The sequence below is a fragment of the Muntiacus reevesi genome, chromosome 2 (genome assembly GCF_963930625.1).
Source record: "Muntiacus reevesi chromosome 2, mMunRee1.1, whole genome shotgun sequence".
Classification (NCBI taxonomy): Eukaryota; Metazoa; Chordata; class Mammalia; order Artiodactyla; family Cervidae; genus Muntiacus; species Muntiacus reevesi.
Window position 1 is genome coordinate 277425352 of NC_089250.1, and position 19096 is coordinate 277444447.

General features: G+C 45.4%; 1 pseudogene; it reads right to left on the minus strand.

Moving 5' to 3' along the window:
* Positions 1–11254: 11254 nt before the first annotated feature.
* Positions 11255–18342, minus strand: LOC136157672 (putative killer cell immunoglobulin-like receptor-like protein KIR3DX1; annotated as a pseudogene).
* Positions 18343–19096: the final 754 nt, after the last annotated feature.

Genomic DNA, 19096 nt, shown 5'->3' on the forward strand with positions numbered 1-19096 from the left:
TTCGCAACATTGCAATGAGTTTTGTCATATATTGACATGAATCAGCCATGGAGTTACATGTATTCTCCATCCTGATCACCCCTCCCATCTCCCCCCCACCCGATTCTCCTGGGTCCTCCCAGTGCACCTGGCCCGAGCACCTGTCCCATGCATCCCACCTGGGCCGGTGATCTGTTTCACCATAGATAATATACATGCTGTTCTCTCGAAACATCCCACCCTCGCCTTCTCCCACAGAGTCCAAAATTCTGTTCTGTATATCTGTGTCTCTTTTACTGTTTTGCATAGAGGGTTATCGTTACCATCTTTCTAAATTCCATATATATGTGTTAGTATGCTGTAATGATCTTTATCTTTGTGGCTTACTTCACTCTGTATAATGGGCTCCAGTTTCATCCATCTCATTAGAACTGACTCAAATGAATTCTTTTTAACGGCTGAGTAATATTCCATGGTGTATATGTACCACAGCTTCCTTATCCATTCATCTGCTGATGGACATCCAGGTTGCTTCCATGTCCTGGCCATTATAAACAGTGCTGCGATGAACATTGGGGTGCACGTGTCTCTTTCAGATCTGGATTCCTCGGTGTGTATGCCCAGAAGTGGTATTGCTGGGTCATATGGCAGTTCTATTTCCAGTTTTTTTAAGAAATCTCCACACTGTTCTCCATAGCGGCTGTACTAGTTTGCATTCCCACCAACAGTGTAAGAGGGTTCCCTTTTCTCCACACCCTCTCCAGCATTTATTGCTTGTAGACTTTTGGATAGCAGCCATCCTGACTGGCGTGTAATGGTACCTCATTGTGGTTTTGATTTGCATTTCTCTGATAATGAGTGATGTTGAGCATCTTTTCATGTGTTTGTATGTCTTCCTTGGAGAAATGTCTGTTTAGTTCTTTGGCCGATTTTTTGATTGGGTCATTTATTTTCCTGGAATTGAGCTTCAGGAGTTGCTTGTATATGTTTGAGATTAATCCTTTGTCTGTTGCTTCATTTGCTATTATTTTCTCTCAATCTGAGGGCTGTCTTTTCACCTTACTTATAGTTTCCTTTGTTGTGCAAAAGCTTTTAAGTTTTATTAGGTCCCATTTGTTTATTTTTGCTTTTATTTCCAATATTCTGGGAGGTGGGTCATAGAGGATCCTGCTGTGATTCATGTCGGAGAGTGTTTTGCCTATGTTCTCCTCTAGGAGTTTTATAGTTTCTGGTCTTACATTTAGACCTTTAATCCATTTTGAGTTTATTTTTGTGTATGGTGTTAGAAAGTGTTCCAGTTTCATTCTTTTACAAGTGGTTGACCAGTTTTCCCAGCACCACTTGTTGAAGAGGTTGTCTTTTTTCCATTGTATATCCTTGCCTCCTTTGTCAAAGATAAGGTGTCCATAGGTTCGTGGATTTATCTCTGGGCTTTCTATTCTGTTCCATTGGTCTACATTTCTGTCTTTGTGCCAGTACCACATTGTCTTGATGACTGTGGCTTTTTAGTATAGTCTGAAGTCAGGCAGGTTGATTCCTCCAGTTCCATTCTTCTTCCTCAAGATTATTTTGGCTATTCGAGGTTTTTTGTATTTCCATACAAATTGTGAAATTATTTCATCTAGTTCTGTGAAAAATACTGTTGGTAGCTTGATAGGGATTGCACTGAATCTATAGATTGCTTTGCATAGTATAGCCAATTTGACAATATTGATTCTTCCAATCCATGAACACGATATGTTTCTCCATCTGTTTGTGTCCTCTTTGATTTCTTTCATCAGTGTTTTATAGTTTTCTATGTATAGGTCTTTTGTTTCTTTATGTAGATGTACTCCTAAGTATTTTATTCTTTTCGTTGAAATGGTGCATGGTATTGTTCCCTTAATTTCTCTTTCTGTTTTTTCATTGTTAGTGTATAGGAATGCAAGGGATTTCTGTGTGTTCATTTTATATCCTGCAACTATACTATATTCGTTGATTAGCTCTAGTAATTTTCTGGTAGAGTCTTTAGGCTTTTCTATGTAGAGGATCATGTCATCTGCAAACAGCGAGAGTTTCACTTCTTTTCCTATCTGGATTCCTTTTACTTCTTTTTCTGCTCTGATTGCTGTGACCAAAACTTCCAAGACTATGTTGAATAGTAGTGGTGAGAGTGGGCACCCTTGTCTTGTTCCTGATTTCAGGGGAAATGCTTTCAATTTTTCACCATTGAGGATAATACTTGCTGTGGTTTTGTCATATATGGCTTTTATTATGTTGAGGTACGTTTCTTCTATTCCTGCTTTCTGGAGAGTTTTAATCATAAATGAGTGTTGAATTTTGTCAAAGGTTTTTTGTGCATCTATTGAGATAATCATATGGTTTTTATCTTTCAATTTGTTAATGTGGTGTATTACATTGTTTGATTTGCAGATATTAAAGTATCCTTGCATTCCTGGGATAAAGCCCACTTAGTCATGGTGTATGATTTTTTTTAACATGTTGTTGGATTCTGTTTGCTAGAATTTTGTTAAGGATTTTTGCATCTATGTTCATCAGTGATATTGGTCTGTAATTTTCTTTTTTGGTGGCATCTTTGTCTGGTTTTGGAATTAGGGTGATGGTGGCCTCATAGAATGAGTTTGGAAGTTTACCTTCTTCTGCAATATTGTGGAAGAGTTTGAGTAAGATAGGTGTTAGCTCTTCTCTAAATTTTTGGTAGAATTCAGCTGTGAAGCCATCTGGTCCTGGGCTTTTGTTTGCTGGAAGATTTCTGATTACAGTTTCGATTTCCTTGCTTGTGATGGGTCTGTTAAGATCTTCTATTTCTTCCTGGTTCAGTTTTGGAAAGTTATACTTTTCTAAGAATTTGTCCATTTCATCCAAGTTGTCCATTTTATTGGCATAGAGCTGCTGGTAGTAGTCTCTTATGATCCTTTGTATTTCAGTGTTGTCTGTTTTGATCTCTCCATTTTCATTTCTAATTTTGTTAATTTGGTTCTTCTCTCTTTGTTTCTTAATGAGTCTTGCTAATGGTTTGTCAATTTTGTTTATTTTTTCAAAAAACCAGGTTTTAGCTTTGTTGATTTTTGCTATGGTCTCTTTAGTTTCTTTTGCATTTATTTCTGCCCTAATTTTAAAGATTTCTTCCCTTCTACTTACCCTGGGGTTCTTCGTTTCTTCCTTCTCTAATTGCTTTAGGTGTAGAGTTAGGTTATTTATTTGGCTTTTTTCTTGTTTCTTGATGTAAGCCTGTAATGCTATGAACCTTCCCCTTAGCACTGCTTTTATAGTGTCCCATAGGTTTTGGGTTGTTGTGTTTTCATTTTCATTCATTTCTATGTATATTTTGATTTCTTTTTTGATTTCTTCTATGACTTGTTGGTTATTCAGAAGCGTGTTATTTAGCCTCCATATGTTTGAATTTTTAACAATTTTTTTCTTGTAGTTGAGATCTAATCTTACTGCACTGAGGTCAGAAAAGATGACTGGAATGATTTCAATTTTTTTGAATTTTCCAAGACCAGATTTGTGGCCCAGGATGTGACCTATTCTGGAAAAGGTTCCGTGTGCACTTGAGAAAAAGGTGTATTTGATTGTTTTGGGGTGAAATGTCCTATAGATATCAATTAGGTCTAGCTGGTCAATTGTGTCATTTAAGGTTTGTGTTTCCTTGTTAATTTTCTGTTTAGTTGATCTATCCATAGTTGTGAGTGGGGTATTAAAGTCTCCCACTATTATTGTGTTACTATTAATTTCCTCTTTCATACTCGTTAGCATTTGCCATACATATTGCGGTGCTCCTATGTTGGGTGCATATATATTTACAATTGTTATATCCTCTTCTTGGATTGATCCTTTGATCATTATGTAGTGTCCTTCTTTGTCTCTTTTCACATCCTTTATTTGAAAGTCTATTTTATCTGATATGAGTATTGCGACTCCTGCTTTCTTTTGTTCTCCGTTTGTGTGAAATATTTTTTTCCAGCCCTTCACTTTTAGTCTGTATGTGTCTCGTGTTTTGAGGTGGGTCTCTTGTAGACAGCATATATAGGGGTCTTGTTTTTGTATCCATTCAGCCAATCTTTGTCTTTTGGTTGAGGCATTCAACCCATTTACATTTAAGGTAATTATTGATAGGTGTGGTCCCGTTGCCATTTACTTTGTTGTTTTGGGTTCATGTTTATACAACCTTTCTGCATTTCCTGTCTAGAGAAGATCCTTTAGCATTTGTTGAAGAGCTGGTTTGGTGGTGCTGAATTTTCTCAGTTTTTGCTTGTCTGTAAAGCTTTTGAATTCTTCTTCATATCTGAATGAGATCCTTGCTGGGTACAGTAATCTAGGTTGTAGGTTATTCTCTTTCATTACCTTAAGTATGTCCTGCCATTCCCTTCTGGCCTGGAGGGTTTCTATTGATAGATCAGCTGTTATCCTTACGGGAATCCCTTTGTGTGTTATTTGTTGTTTCTCCCTTGCTGCTTTTAGTATTTGTTCTTTGTGTTTGATCTTTGTTAATTTGATTAATATATGTCTTGGGGTGTTTCGCCTTGGGTTTATCCTGTTTGGGACTCTCTGAGTTTCCTGGACTTGGGTGGCTATTTCCTTCCCCATTTTAGGCAAGTTTTCAGCTATTATCTCCTCGAGTATTTTCTCATGGCCTTTCTTTTTGTCTTCTTCTTCTGGGACTCCTATGATTCGAATGTTGGGGCATTTCATATTGCCCCAGAGGTCCCTGAGGTTGTCCTCATTTCTTTTGATTCTTTTTTCTTTTTTCCTCTCTGCTTCATTTATTTCCACCATTTTGTCTTCTACCTCACTTATCCTATCTTCTGTCTCCGTTATTCTACTCTTGGTTCCCTCCAGAGTGTTTTTGATCTCATTTATTGTATTATTTGTTTTTAATTGACTCTTTTTTATTTCTTCTAGGCCTTTATTAAACATTTCTGCATCTTTTCAATCTTTGTCTCCAGGCTATTTATCTGTAACTCCATTTTGCTTTCAAGATTTTGGATCATTTTTATTATCATTATTCTAAATTCTTTTTCAGGTAGATTCCCTATCTCCTCCTCTTTTGTTTGACTTGGTGGGCATTTTTCATGTTCCTTTACCTGTTGGGTATTTCTCTGCCTTTTCATCTTGTTTAGATTGCTGTGTCTGGAGTGGGCTTTCTGTATTCTGGAGGTGTGTGGTTCCTTTTTATTGTGGAGGTTTTACCCAGTGGGTGGGGTTGGACGATTGGCTTGTCAAGGTTTCCTGATTAGCGAAGCTTGTGTCAGTGTTCTGGTGCGTGAATCTTGATTTCTTCTCTCTGGAGAGCAATGGAGTGCCCAGTGATGAGTTTTGAGATGTGTCTATGTGTTAGGTGTGACCTTGGGCAGCCTCTATGTTGACGTTCAGGGCTATGTTCCTGCGTTGCTGGAGAATTTGCGTGGTATGTCTTGCTCTGGAACTTATTGGCTCTTGGGTGGTGGTTGGTTTCAGTGTAGGTATGGAGGTTTTCGGACGGTCTCTTATTACTTAAAGTTCCATGTAGTCAGGAGTTTTCTGGTGTTCTCAGGATTTTGGCTTAAGTCTCCTGCCTCTGGGTTTCAGTTTTAATCTTCCAGTAGTCTCAAGACTTGTCCTACTATACAGCACTGCTAATAAAACTTCTAGGTTAATGGCGAAAGATTCTCCCCCCTGAGGGACGCCCAGAGAGTTTCACAGAGTTACATGAAGAAGAGGAGAGGGAGGAGGGAGATAGAGATGAGCAGGAGGAGAAAACGCGGGTCTCAAGAGGAGAGAAACAGATCTACGCAGTTGTCTGTTCCCAGAGTGTTCTCCGTAGCCCAGACACCTACAAAGATTCACAGAATTGGATTGGGAAGGGAAGGGGAAAGGAGGAAATAAAGGTGTTCTGAGATACAAAAAGGAGAGTCAAGATTGGGAGAGAATAATCAACACACTCCTGAATAAAAATGGGAACTGAATACTGGATTCTTAAATGTCCACAATTTATATCATATACTGAAAAACAAAGATTAAAAATCTAGAGTAGAGGTTAGACTCTTAAAAATACTATATTAAAAGCAAAAACCAAACACACACAAAAAAATTTTAGAAATATATATGAAGTTCGGTTTAAAAATAGGACTTCTCTCGCTCTCTCTCTTTTTTTTTTTTTGGTAAGGTTATAGTGTAATGAAAATGAAAATTAAGGAGTAGTAGAGGAGTAATAGAAGACTTTAAAAGGAAATAAGAGAAGAAGAAAAAGAGAAAATAGAAGAGAAAAAGAAAAAAAAATAAGAAAAAAAAACCACAAGTAAAAAAAAATTTTTTTTTCTCCTAATTAAGAAAATTGTAAAAATCTATGAAAATGAAAGTTAAGGAGTAATGGGGGAGTAATAGGGAATTTTAAAAGAAAATAAAAGAGAAAAAAGAAAAAAAATTAAAAGAAAAGTGAAAATATATCTAGGAATTTCTCTGGAGCTGTTGCGGTCAGTGTGGGTTTGGCTCATTTTCAGATAGCTCCTCGTTCCAGCTTACACTTCTCGGTATCTACAGGCCCCTTCCGGTGTAGTCGGTGTTACCTACAGGGATTTTAATCTGTTGCACCGGTCCCTTCTGAAGGGGTTCCCTTTGTTTATTTGGCTTCTGTTTGCCGGTCTCTTCCGCGCCTAATTTCCGCCCTGACACAGGCGGGCGGAGATGGTCTCTTATTCAGGTTGCTAGTTCCGTGCGCTGCGGACAGGGGCTGGCGCTGCTTTTCCGGTCTACGCTGCTCAGCCTCCCGGCCGCTCTATATGGAGCGCGCCCTGCGGTGCCCGCGGTTCCAGCCCTCGGGCGTTCCACAAAAGCGCGGAACACAAAGCTGCGCCTGCTTTTTGCGCCTACCCTGTCCGAGCGGCTCAGGCAGCCAGGGGCTTGACAGGCGCTCTTTCCCCGGGTGCGGCGCGCCTTCTGCCCTGGGCGGTCCCAGCCTCAGTTTCCGCCCGCGTCTGTCGGGTGCGGCGTGCATTCTGCCCTGTGCGGTCCCAGCCTCAGTTTCCGCCGGCGCTGGTCGGGTGCGTGCGCCTTCTGCCCTCCGCTTCCCCAGCCCCAGTCCCCGCCCGCGCCTGTCGGGTGCCTGCGCCCTGTGTCTTGCCGCGACCCTCCCGGCGGATGTCGACCCTCCAGAATCTCAGGAGGTCTTTGATCAGAAAGGGGAAGCCCGTTTGCGGTGCGGTAGGGGATGCAGTCCTTGGGGCCGAGCCTGCCCCCTTTCCCCTCCCCCCTGCCTCCAGCCTCCGGCGGGGCTGGGCCGGTCTGCAGCCTGCGAGCTCTTCTCTGGACTTGCTCGTTCCCATTGTTCTGCGAACCGACGGCAGTGTGTTCGGGCCGGTTAATTTTCTCTCTCTCTTTTACTGTCCCACTGTTTAAGTTGGTAACTCAGGAAAGCTCCCTCTGATTGTCCTCAGGGCACTCAGGTCTGGTCCTTACCCTAAGCAATGCCGCCCGCTCCTCTCCGTTCTGCCCCCACTTGCTGGTGGCGGATGCGGGCGTCTGGGGTACTTTCCCACTGGGAGCTGCTTTTAGGCACGTAATCTGTGAGTTTTATTTATTGTTCCCCTCCCAGTCAGGTTGCCCTCCGAGGTTTGAAAACTTCCCCCAGACCCGCCAGTGCGAGGGTTTCCCGGTGCTTGAAAACTTCCTCTATTAAGAGTCCCTTCCCGGGACGGATCTCCGCCCTTAGCTCCCCTATCTCCCCTTTTATCTTTTATATTTTGTCCTACCTCCTTTTGAAGGCAATGGGTTGCTTTTCTGGGCGCCTGATGACCTCAGCTAGCGATCAGATGTTGTTTTGTGAAGATTGCTCTGCGTTCAGTTATTCTTTTGATGAATTTGTAGGAGAGAAAGTGGTCTCCCCATCCTATTCCTCCGCCATCTTGGCTCTTCCCCCCAATTTACTTTTTTTTAGATTAAAAAGAAATAATCCTTGATCTTCAATTATTCCAACATGGGTGTGTCGACCAGCATTCTAAATGATTTATGTGGATTTTTCATATTAAAATTGTCCCTTAATAAGGCAGAAACCCATTAACAATTGATGGAAATGATAGCGTCTACCTTTGTGTCTACTTTCGATTAGGAGTAGAAAAGGAAATTGTTGAGTCTGAGTGTTCTCAGAAGAGATGATATGAGAGAAAACACAAATGTTAAATGGCCCATTTTCCGTGTGTGTGTTTTTGGTAAAGCATCACTACAAACAAAGCTAGTGGATGTGGTGGAATTCCAGTTGAGCTATTTCAAATCCTGAAAGATGATGCTGTGAAAATGCTGCACTCGATATGCCAGCAGGTTTGGAAAACTCAGCAGTGGCCACAGGATTGGGAAAGGTTAGTTTTCATTCCAATCCCTAAGAAATGCAATCCTAAAGAATGCTCAAACTACCACACAAATGCACTCATCTCACACGCTAGTAAGGTAATGCTCAAAATTCTCCAAGGCGGGCTTCAGCAATACGTGAATCGTGAAATTCCAGATGTTCAAACTGGTTTTAGAAAGGGCAGAGGAACAAGAGATCAAATTGCCAACATCATCTCGATCATCAAAAAAGCAAGAGAGTTCCAGAAAAACATCTATTTCTGGTTTATTGACTATGCCAAAGCCTTTGCCTGTGTGGATCACAGTAAACTGTGGAAAATTCTGAAAGCGATGGGAATACCAGACCACCTGACCTGCCTCTTGAGAAACCTGTATGCAGGTCAGGAAGCAACAGTTAGAACTAGACATGGAGCAACAGACTGGTTCCAAATAGGAAGAGGAGTACGTCAAGGCTGTATATTGTCACCCTGCTTATTTAACTTATATGCAGAGAACATCATGAGAAACGCTGGGCTGGAGGAAGCACAAGTTAGAATCAAGATTGCCAGGAGAAATATCAACGACCTCAGATATGCAGATGACACCACCCTTGTGGGAGAAAGTGAAAAAGATCTAAAGAGCCTCTTGATGTAAGTGAAAGAGGAGAGTGAAAAAGTTGGTTTAAGCTCAACATTCAGAAAACTAAGATCGTGGCCTCTGGTCCCATCACTTCACGGCAAATACATGGGGAAACAGTGGAAACAGTGGCTGATTTTATTTTTCTGGGCTCCAAAATCACTGAATATGGTGATCGCAGCCATGAAATTAAAAGACACTTGCTCCTTAGAAGGAAAGTTATGACCAACCTAGACAGCTTATTAAAAAGCAGAGATATTACTTTGTCAACAAAGGTTCGACTAGTCAAGGCTATGGTTTTTGCAGTAGTCATGTATGGATGTGAGAGCTGGACTATAAAGAAAGCTGAGCGCTGAAGAATTGATGCTTCTGAACTGTGGTGTTGGAGAAGACTCTTGAGAGTCCCTTGGACTGCAAGGAGATCCAACCCATCTATCCTAGGAGATCAGTCCTGGGAGTTCATTGGAAGGAGTGATGTTGAAGCTGGAACTCCAATACTTTGGCCACCTGATGAGGAGAGCTGACTCATTTGAAAAGACCCTGATGCTGGGAAAGATTGAGGGCAGGAAGAGAGGGGACGACAGAGGATGAGATGATTGGATGGCGTCACCGACTCAATGGACATGGACACTCAATGGGTTTGAGTGGAGTTCGCGAGTTGGTAATGGACAGGCAGGCCTGGCATGCTGCAGTTCATGGGGTGGCAGTCAGACACGAGTGAGGGACTGAACTGAACATATATTATGAAATGATTGCACATTCAGATATATCACACAGCAGTATGATATATGCTCACTCACAAAAGCAACAAGAAATGAAGACACAGCATGTCTTCATTTCTAGCGATCCTGACGTTTCTCTTACTAAAACAGTTCTTGGGCAATTTAGTCCTAAGGCAGGAAAAGATCACACACAGAGAGCTCAATGAGCAGCTAAGGCTCCGTGGAGCTTGAGCTTCACCCTATTTGCCAGCTCAGTTCACACCAGGGTCCTCATGGTGTTATCCTTTAGCCCTCTGCTTGGGTGAGCCGGCCACATCGTGCCACCATTTGATAATTTAAAAGGCAAGAGATTCTCAAATCCTTTGCTTTGGTGAAAAGAAGCAAAAAAGACAAAACTCGCAATTATTGATGGATTCACACAATACATGCAAAGCCTCTCTGGGGCGGGTGTTCCCTCAGTAGCCCTTCAGTGATCTGGAGTGCAATATCCAGAAGAATTTTCTGTTGAAACATCTGCCCTGTCCAACACCATGGCACCTGGCCACAGGACAGTACTGAGCACTTGAAACGTAGTGGGTGTGACTGAAGAACTGAATGTTTTTTTCATATACGTGTAGAGTCACTGTCTGTACCGCGTGGCTGGGTAAGTACTTTATCGGCCAGTGCAGGTCCAGACTGAGGGTGATTTTGTTGTCGTGTTTCCACCCCTGAACCCCAGCAGCCTCAGTGCCCACAGCTGGGAAAAGGTTGAGGGGCTTCCCCGGTGGCTCAGTGGTAAAGAATCCGCCTGCCAATTCAAGAGACATGAGAGACATGGGTTCAATCCCTGGGTCAAGAAGACCCCCTCGAGAAGGGAATGGCAACCCATTCCGGATTCTTGCCTGGAGAATCCCATGCAGAGAGGAGCCTAGCGAGTTACACACTGCCCATGGTGTCCCAAAGAGTCAAACATGACTGAACCGACTTAGCACACACACACACAACCTCTTCTTGCAAGTGGCACCACACTGGATATCTCAAACAGAATAACTTCATCTTTTTATTTTGCCAACTTGCATTGCTTTTATTATTGTTTCATGGAATGCACTTTGTTTTAAATATGCCAGTGTGCACATATCAATCTTAAACTTCCAATCTATCTGTCCCCCCACCCTTCCCCTCTGTAACTCTAAGTTTGTTCTCTAAGTCTATAAGTCTCTTTCTGTCTTGTAAATAAGTTCATCCTTGTAAACTATTACTGAACAGAGGTTTCTTTTTTGATTGGCTTTATTTTATTTTAAACTGAATAATTTAAGGCTCAACTTGCAAATTTTTATGCTTTTCTGGAATTCTCGAAAAAGTAGGATGATCATGGTAACCTACCCAGTATGTGCCATTGATTAGAATAACTTCTCCCAAAATGTTAGATAGTTAAAATAGAATATTAGTATAGCCAGGGGATTACTAAGAGGTGGTGGGACATTTGAAGACGATCCTATAATTCTTGGACTCCACTGTTCACCTCGGAGCTGCTGGGCTGCTTTGGAGGAGGAGGATTGTCCCCGGAGGAACCCCTTTAAAAAGAGATCTAACCCTTCAATTTATAACACTCTCTGTGCCCAAAGGATGGGGCCCAGTCAGGGCTCAGCATGGCCTTGGTTTACATCGAGTTCCTCATAGATACTGGGCTCAGCGGAGGGGTGCATGGGGATCAGCGGAGTGGGAGTGAACAGTCTCTCAGAGAGGCTCCTGTGGTTCAAGTGGGCGAATGTCACAGCTTCTGCTCCCAGGTCCTGAGAGGAAGGAGGTGTGAATGATGGAATGAGATGCGATCTTCAAAGGCTGTGGCATTGGGCATTGGAGGGGCTCGGGCTACGGCAAGGGTTTGGGCAGGGAGGACTCACCTCACCGTTCTCTGTTCTGTCTTCCTGGGGCTCTCCTTCCATGATGGTAACATCTGCGAATGGAAGAGAGTCAAGGATTGTGGGGTGAGTGCGGTTCTTCTAGATCTCCATATCTTTGGTGGGCACATCAAAGCCAAGAAAAGCAGGGGTGTGCCCCAGGTTGCTTAGCCTGTCTAGTCCACTTAAAAACAACAACAACAACAACAAAAACCACCCCATATACAAGGCCAGCCACTGACGGACTCTCTCTGGAACCTGTGCAAACACACGGAGCCCACCCTACGTCTTCTGTTATAGACCATCCTCTAATGCGTACCAGTAGATTCCCAAGATCATAAAGGGGAGAAGAACAGATGGCTGTGGCTGGAGGGAAGAACAGGGCTTGGAACGTCCCTTGTGGCCGGGGATAAATAGTCTTCCTCCCAGTGCGGAGAGTGTGGTTCCGTCCCTGGTGGGAGAACCGAGACCCCACGTGCTGTGAAGCAGCTAAGCCCCACAGGCTGCAACTGTTGATCCCATGAGCTCTGGAGCCTTGAACCGCACCTCAGCACCACAATTAAGATCCCCCATGCTGCTGCCAAGACCTGATGCAGCCAGAAATAAATGAATACATATTTTCGTAAAAAGAACAGGGTTCCATGGTTCTCTGGACGATATTCCCTCAGGGAACACAACAATGGAAATCAGTTTTTAACCTACAGGAAGTGACAGCACCATTCTCTGCTATGAACCCACCTCTCCCTGGGTCAGATGACACTGTGCTTCCCTCCTTCAGACTTATGATTTTGCGTAGAACACCAGTGACAGTTTGGCTCTTCATACTTACTTTTTGGGTAACCAGTGACAGACAAGAACAGCGAGGAAGATGCTGGTATAGATGAAGGCTATTGAGAGCCTAAGGAGAAGGTGCAGCTGGCTGGAGTGGCCTTGAGGAAGCCATGCTTCTGCCAACAAGCAAACGGGAGAAGTTCTGGTTATTCGTTGCATATACCCTGCCCCTACACACAGGATTTATTGTATCCTTGTGTCAAAGTGTGTCAGCAGCTGTCAACCTGATCAGTTAGGTCTCCACTTCCCAGGAGGTACCAAAGCATCCAGGAGAGATGTTAGCAGTGGATGAAGTAAAGAGGCTGTGCAAGACCAGCAGAGGTCTGAACCAAGGTTCCCCGGGAAGCGATGCAGTTTTTCTCTGGTCACCCTCATCAAGGCATGGTGTTTGTACATGATTGGAGACCCCTTTAATCCTCAATATAATTCCCCCTCCATCCACATATTCCTGGAATGGAATCCTCAAGAAGACAACGACACTTCTATCTCTGAACTTTGGAATGTTTATTTCATAAAACAATAGCAAAAGAATAGCACATATTAAAGTGTTCCCTACAATTCTCCTCTTGTCCCCCCACCCCACTATCCTTCCCCAAAGATCCTGGTGGAGGGAGGGTAAGCATCTCCCTTAAGCATGGGGTCAGGTCCCTGAGACCAACTTTGTCCAATTTAGAAATTCCCTGTCGCAGAGCATGAGAAACTCAATGCCCCCTCGGGTTCTAATCCAGATCATGATCTCAAATTCTGACATGACAGGAATATTGAGGAGCCCAAATCACAGAAATGGGAGGTGGGAGAACCAACACTCACACAGGAACCCTCTGTCTTCTCGACACTTGCTGAGATAGGAGACAATCTTGCTTACCTTCTGTGGTGTGTGGATCCATGGTTGATGGGCAAGTACTTTTAGTGGATCTTAGGAGAAAGAGGACAGAAGGGGTAAGCAAGTAACCTGCCTCGCCCCATGAATGAGGACTATTCTTTCTGGAAGGTTGACCTCCTGCCTGTCTTTTGACTCTGTCATCCCCCAGAGCACTGATGGGGGAGGGGAGAGCTTCTGGTCCCTCCCCATGAATGTGTTGAGTAGACCCTCCATTCTGAAGAAGTGACAGTGGAAGGAGGCAGGAAGGATATGCCTGGTGGTGAAAGAAAGCTGTAAGCAAGAGACATTCTCTCTGCTCCAGGAATGAATATCTATGATCCTTAATTGGGAAATCACCTGCATGTCAGAGGTGCTTCAGGAAAACATTAAGAGCAAGGGGCAGATGCAATCTCTGACTTCCCAAAGCAGCCCAGCCTCTCTTCCTCCTGGGTCTACCCTGACCCTTTTCTTTATTTGCCTGGATAGATAGGACTCTGATAGGGGCATCCATACAGGAGGTGGAAGAGGGTTGAGATGCCATCGACCATCTCTCTTCCTCTCTGGTTCTCATCGCCTCCATTTCTCCAGAAGCCCAAAGGTCCCCTGACACCAGCACGGGGCCCTTGAGATAGAGCTCATGATACAGTAAGATGTCATGGAAAAAGCCAAATGGACTTTTTGCACAGTGCAATCTCATTTACTATATTGTAAAGCATGGGACTCTTCATGGGTTCTCGACTCAAGGATCCTGGAGTGGATTGCCATATCCTCCTCCAGGGGACCATATTTTGTCAGGACTCTTCACTATGGCCCGTCTGTCTTGAGTGGACCTGCATGACATGGCTCATAACTTCATTCAGTTACACAAGCCCGTTTACCAGGACAAGGCTGTGATACACGAAGGGGAGAAAGTGAAGGACAGAGGAGTCTGTCGAGCTGCAGTCCACAGGGTCGCAAAGAGCTGAACACAACTTAGCGACTGAAGAGTAACAAGAAAGTTGGGCCAGGAGGAGGGTCCTCACCTGTGACAGACAGGAGCAGGGGGTCGCTGGGGTCTGACCACGCGTAGGGAGAGCGAGTGAAGGAGCCGTAGACCTGTAGACCCCGCTGTGGGCTGGGGTCCCAGGACCCAGATATAACGCTGCCTGGAGTGGTCCGTGGGGGCCCCGCCCTCCAGCGAGCGGGCGCCCAAGGTTCTCCCCTTCCCTGAGCAGATGGAACTGGTCAAAGGCACGCTCAGAGCTGCAGAGCAAGGTTACCTTCTCTCCTAACCTCACCACGGGGTCCCCCTGGGCTGAGAGAGAGGATTTCTTGGACAGACCTGGAAAGAAGAGACCTTGATATTAGAGCATAAAGTAACTCTAGTCCTAAATAGAGGCCTAAAGCCGGAAGTGTGCAAAAAGAGAAACATTGCAATGAGAAGGCCGCCCACTGCCATGAGAGAAAGCCCCACAGCAACAAATATCCAGCACAGGGGAAAATTTAAACTTAACTTTAATAATGGAGTGTCACTTAATTCTCTTTTTTTAAAAAAAGAAATATAGATAAATGAATAACTGAATCACTCTTATGTACAGCAGGAATTAACAACATTTTAAATCAACTAGAAGTCAACAAAAAAAGAAAAAAGAATATTTAAAATCAATCAGATAGGGCTGCTCTTGAAAAACGGAACCTACTAACTACTGCTGGAACCCTAAGAAAACATGGTAATGACCCAGAAGCAGACATTATGGAGTGGAAATTGCCAGAACCTCACAGGATATTTGACCACCTAATTCTTGAGGGAGTGTTCCACGCTGCTCTGCCCACTCCCAGGGGCTCAAAGGGACTCCTTAATGGGAAGGGTTCGAGGGACCACTCCCCCCTCTTTGTGCAGAAGGACACGTAAAAACACAAGGCTGAGCAACTTTAGGGTGTTGACCTCTATCTCGATCACCCAGGGGCTGGACTACAAGGGTGTCTGGTACCACAGTGCCCCTGGCAGAGGAAGGGAGCTCTGACATGAAGGTGGGAAAACCAGCCCCTTAACCAACCATCATTGGCTGCTTGAGCCAGGAACTGCCCGGGTCCCTGCCCTGGTACATTTTTCTCCACTGATCGTTCTTTCACTTTCTTGCTGCTTCACTCTGTCACCAGCTGTGTCTTCTCTTTACCGCATGGCAGGTACTCTGTTCTCTTTTCCTTCCGTGTTCACACCTCCTCTCTATCTGGTTTGTTACTTCTCCCGAGAGTGTCTCTGCACGCCTGTCATTGTCTCCCGGTACTGATGCTGGACTGGACACCAGACCTTCTGTGACACAGACAGCAGAGGGGACTGGTCTGGACACACTCACCTGTGATGGTGATGTCCACGGGGTCGCTGGGGGCTGACCACTCATAGGGGGAGCGGCTGAGAGAGCCGTAGCATCTGTAGGTGCCCGCACTCCATGAGGTCACGGGGCCAATGAAGAAGTCAGCTGGGGCATGCCCACCCGTAAGCGTCTCTCCACGTGTCTGGAAATGCCTTGTGCTGTTTTCCTGGTGCAGGATAAACTTGTCAAACGACACCGGTGAGTGACAGCGAAGGGTCACATTCCTTCCCTCCTGCATGAGGGGGCCTGTGTGGGCTGAGATGGCGGGTTTTGTGAACACACCTAGGAGCAAAGAGGCTGTGAGCTTCAGTGGCCACCCCACCTCAGTGCTTCCGCTGACATCTGAAGGTGTGAGAAATGTTCCCATGAACCAGCAGAGCCAATATCCCTTCCTTTCTGTTCCGTTGCATTCTCTCTAGCCTTGTTCTCAGACTCTGGCTCATGCTTTTCTCATTCGCTTTGTTCAAGACCTCCAGCCTCCTCTGTGTTTATTCTAAACTCTTTAGCTGTTGAATCTGCTCTCAGCTTCATGCATACATACTCAGTCGCTTCAATCCTGTCTGACTCTGTGGGACCCCATGGACGGTAGCCGCCAGTCTCTTCTGTCCATGAGATTCTCCAGGCGAGAGTACTGGAGTGGGTTGCCATGCTCTCAGCCTCTTCCCATCCCTAATTTGCATTTGAGGGGCTGCGGTGGTTCTGAGGATGCATACCCTGTTCCCGTTACATACATCTCTTATAATGTGGGTGATGACTCGCATCATTGGGAAGGCAGTGGAGGAAAAATGGAACCCATCTGTGACCCTACCTCATGCCTCTGGAGACCTTTCTGAGACTCCTCCGTGGGGCTCCAGCTCCTTCACAGGGGACTACAGCTCCCTACTGGGTGGCAGGTGCTGGATCAGGGTCATTCCCATCCTCCCTGCTGGCAGGCAGTGGCCGCATCCTGTCTAACTAATGCCGAGGGATGCTCCTCCTTCCTGCACTGGGGCACCCCATCCATCTATTCAACACCCCGAGTTTAAACTCTCAGAGTGGGTTCTCTTTCACTGGTTCACTCCTGGCTGGGAATCCTCAGTAGCCTTGGGTGCACTGGCATGTGGACCTAAGATAGGATTGCCTGCAGGCTCGGCCGTCCCAGGCTGGCTGGACTCCTCCTACCTGTGACCACAATCTGCAGGGAGTCACTGTGTGTGGACCACACAGAGAGAGACCAGTAGAATCCAGAACACGTGTATGACCCGGCATGTTCTCTGGTCACTGGGCCAAGGGTGAAGGTGTTGACATGATGTCCCTGGAGCTCAGGCAAATTCGTCCCATCTCTTTTGAACAGTCTGAATATCTTAAGTGGAGTACGGGAGTGACACCAAAGAGTCACAGACTGTCCTAAGGGAACCACGGGGCTTGGCCAGGCTGACAAAGAGGGCTTCTCATATGCAACTAGGAGAGATGGAGGCACAGGCTTTGAGAGGAAAATAGGAACAGTCTCCTCTCCCCCCTGTCCTCATGGGCGCTCCCCCTTCAATTCTTCCAGCTCTCCTCCCCTGAACTGCATCACCTTGATGCTCAAGGATACCTAGGGCTTGGGGACAGAGACACAGTCAACTCAGAATGGACATCATGGAGATTCTCAGCAGAAGAACCACTCCTTGGGTTCAGAAAAAATGCTGAAAAACTTTCTCTCAAAACACAAAACACTGGGGATTCCCAGACTGTCCAGTGGTTAGGACTCGTCACCTTCTCTCCAAGGGCCTGCATTCAATCCTTGATCAGGGAACTAATATCCTGCAAGCTACACGATCAGGCAAAAGAAAACACCACAAAAAAACTGATGCATGGAATAGAAGTGAAAGGACTTCCCTGCTGTGTTTGTTGCAGCTCAAATGGTAAAGAATCATCCTGCAAGGCAGGAGAGCAGGGTTCAGTCCCTGAGTTGGTAAGATCCCCTGGACAAGGAAATGGTAACCCACTGCAGTATTTTTGCCTGGGGAACCCCATGGACAGAGAAGCCTGGTGAGCTACAGATCATGGGGTCACAGAGTCGGATATGACTGAGCGACTAATAGTAACACAACTAACAAGTGAATAAGCCACTTGACTGAAAAGCAGGAAGGAAACCATGAACCTCCCTCCTTTGCTAGCTAGCCTCCATCAAATGTGTGACCAGGTCCAGGTGCCCTGCCTGATGCCCAGCCCCTCCCCTGGTGTCAGGTCTAGCGGGCGGTCCTGCAGATCCTGTTGTGAAGGGCCGGTTGGAGAGGCGACCTTGTCGGAGAGGGGTCTGTGGGCTGCAGCCCCTTGCTCCCCTCTCATGATAGCAATGGCACTCAGGGGGCCCAGCTCCCAGCTCCCAGACTTCACACTGTCCCTTCAGGTCCAGAGTCCAGAGCTGGGCTAACCTCTGGGGAGAGCGAAGATGAGTATCAAGGCCAATAGGAGGACCTGGGATCCACAGGGCACACGGCTCTCACTGTACTGACAGGGGTCTCACCCTGCCTCCCAGTGTCATCTGCCTCAGCCCCGACTGCTGTGCTGAACACAGAAGTAAAGGATGGGGATGACTCACCCACAACTGCCCAGATCCTCAGACTCACAAAGGATCCTAGAAGGAAAAGCCCGTCAGAGATGGCTTGTCCCGATGGACCCCATGCTCCTTGCACCCTCATCCAGGGAACCTGGTCAGTGGTGTGGAGACCCCCGATTTCCACCATAAACCAAACCTGCCACATCTTTCCAGACTCACCGAAACTCAGGAGGCTGAGGAGTGTTGGCCACATGGCTCTGCTTCTGTGAGGCAGGAGGCAGGACTGAGCAAAGCTGACCGAGTCACAGGATGCGGAAGGCGGGCGGTGTTGTTCATACAGTCAGCCTGGTGCATATCACAGGGGAAGATGGGCAGCCTCTTCTCACGCCAGGGATGGAAGTCTGACCTGAGCCTCATCACTGAGGTTGCCTCATGACCTGAGCGTCAATTTTGTTTCCCTGAACACTATAAATGGAGGAGGATTTGAACAGAGCTTGTTGCTTTTATGACGTAGTCACGGTGATTCAGTGTATAGCATGCAGGATGCTTTCCCCAAGCTCATGATAAATGTCATTAACCTTAACTGTTTGCATAAGAGAAATCACATGTTCCCACCTCGTAGCTCACGTAAGTGCAGGTTGCCAATTAAAGACTCAATAATAGAGACTTTGATTCTGCATTCTTATAAGAGAAGGAGACATTCATATTATGTCTTTTAGAAAATTAAAAAAAATTCTGTAGTGGAGTATATGTGATTAAGAAGCTAACCGTGTTAGTTTCAATGTACAAAAAGGTGATTATACATATGCATGTATCTACTGCTTTTCAAATTCTTTTCCCACTTAGAGAGTTACGGAATATTAAGCAGAATTCCCTGTGCTATCCAGTAGGTCCTTGTTGGTCATCCATTTAAAATATAGCCGTGTGTATATGTCGAACCCAAACTGCCAATCAATCCCTCACCCCACCCACCATCCCCCTGCCCCCGGTAACAGAAAGGTCATTCT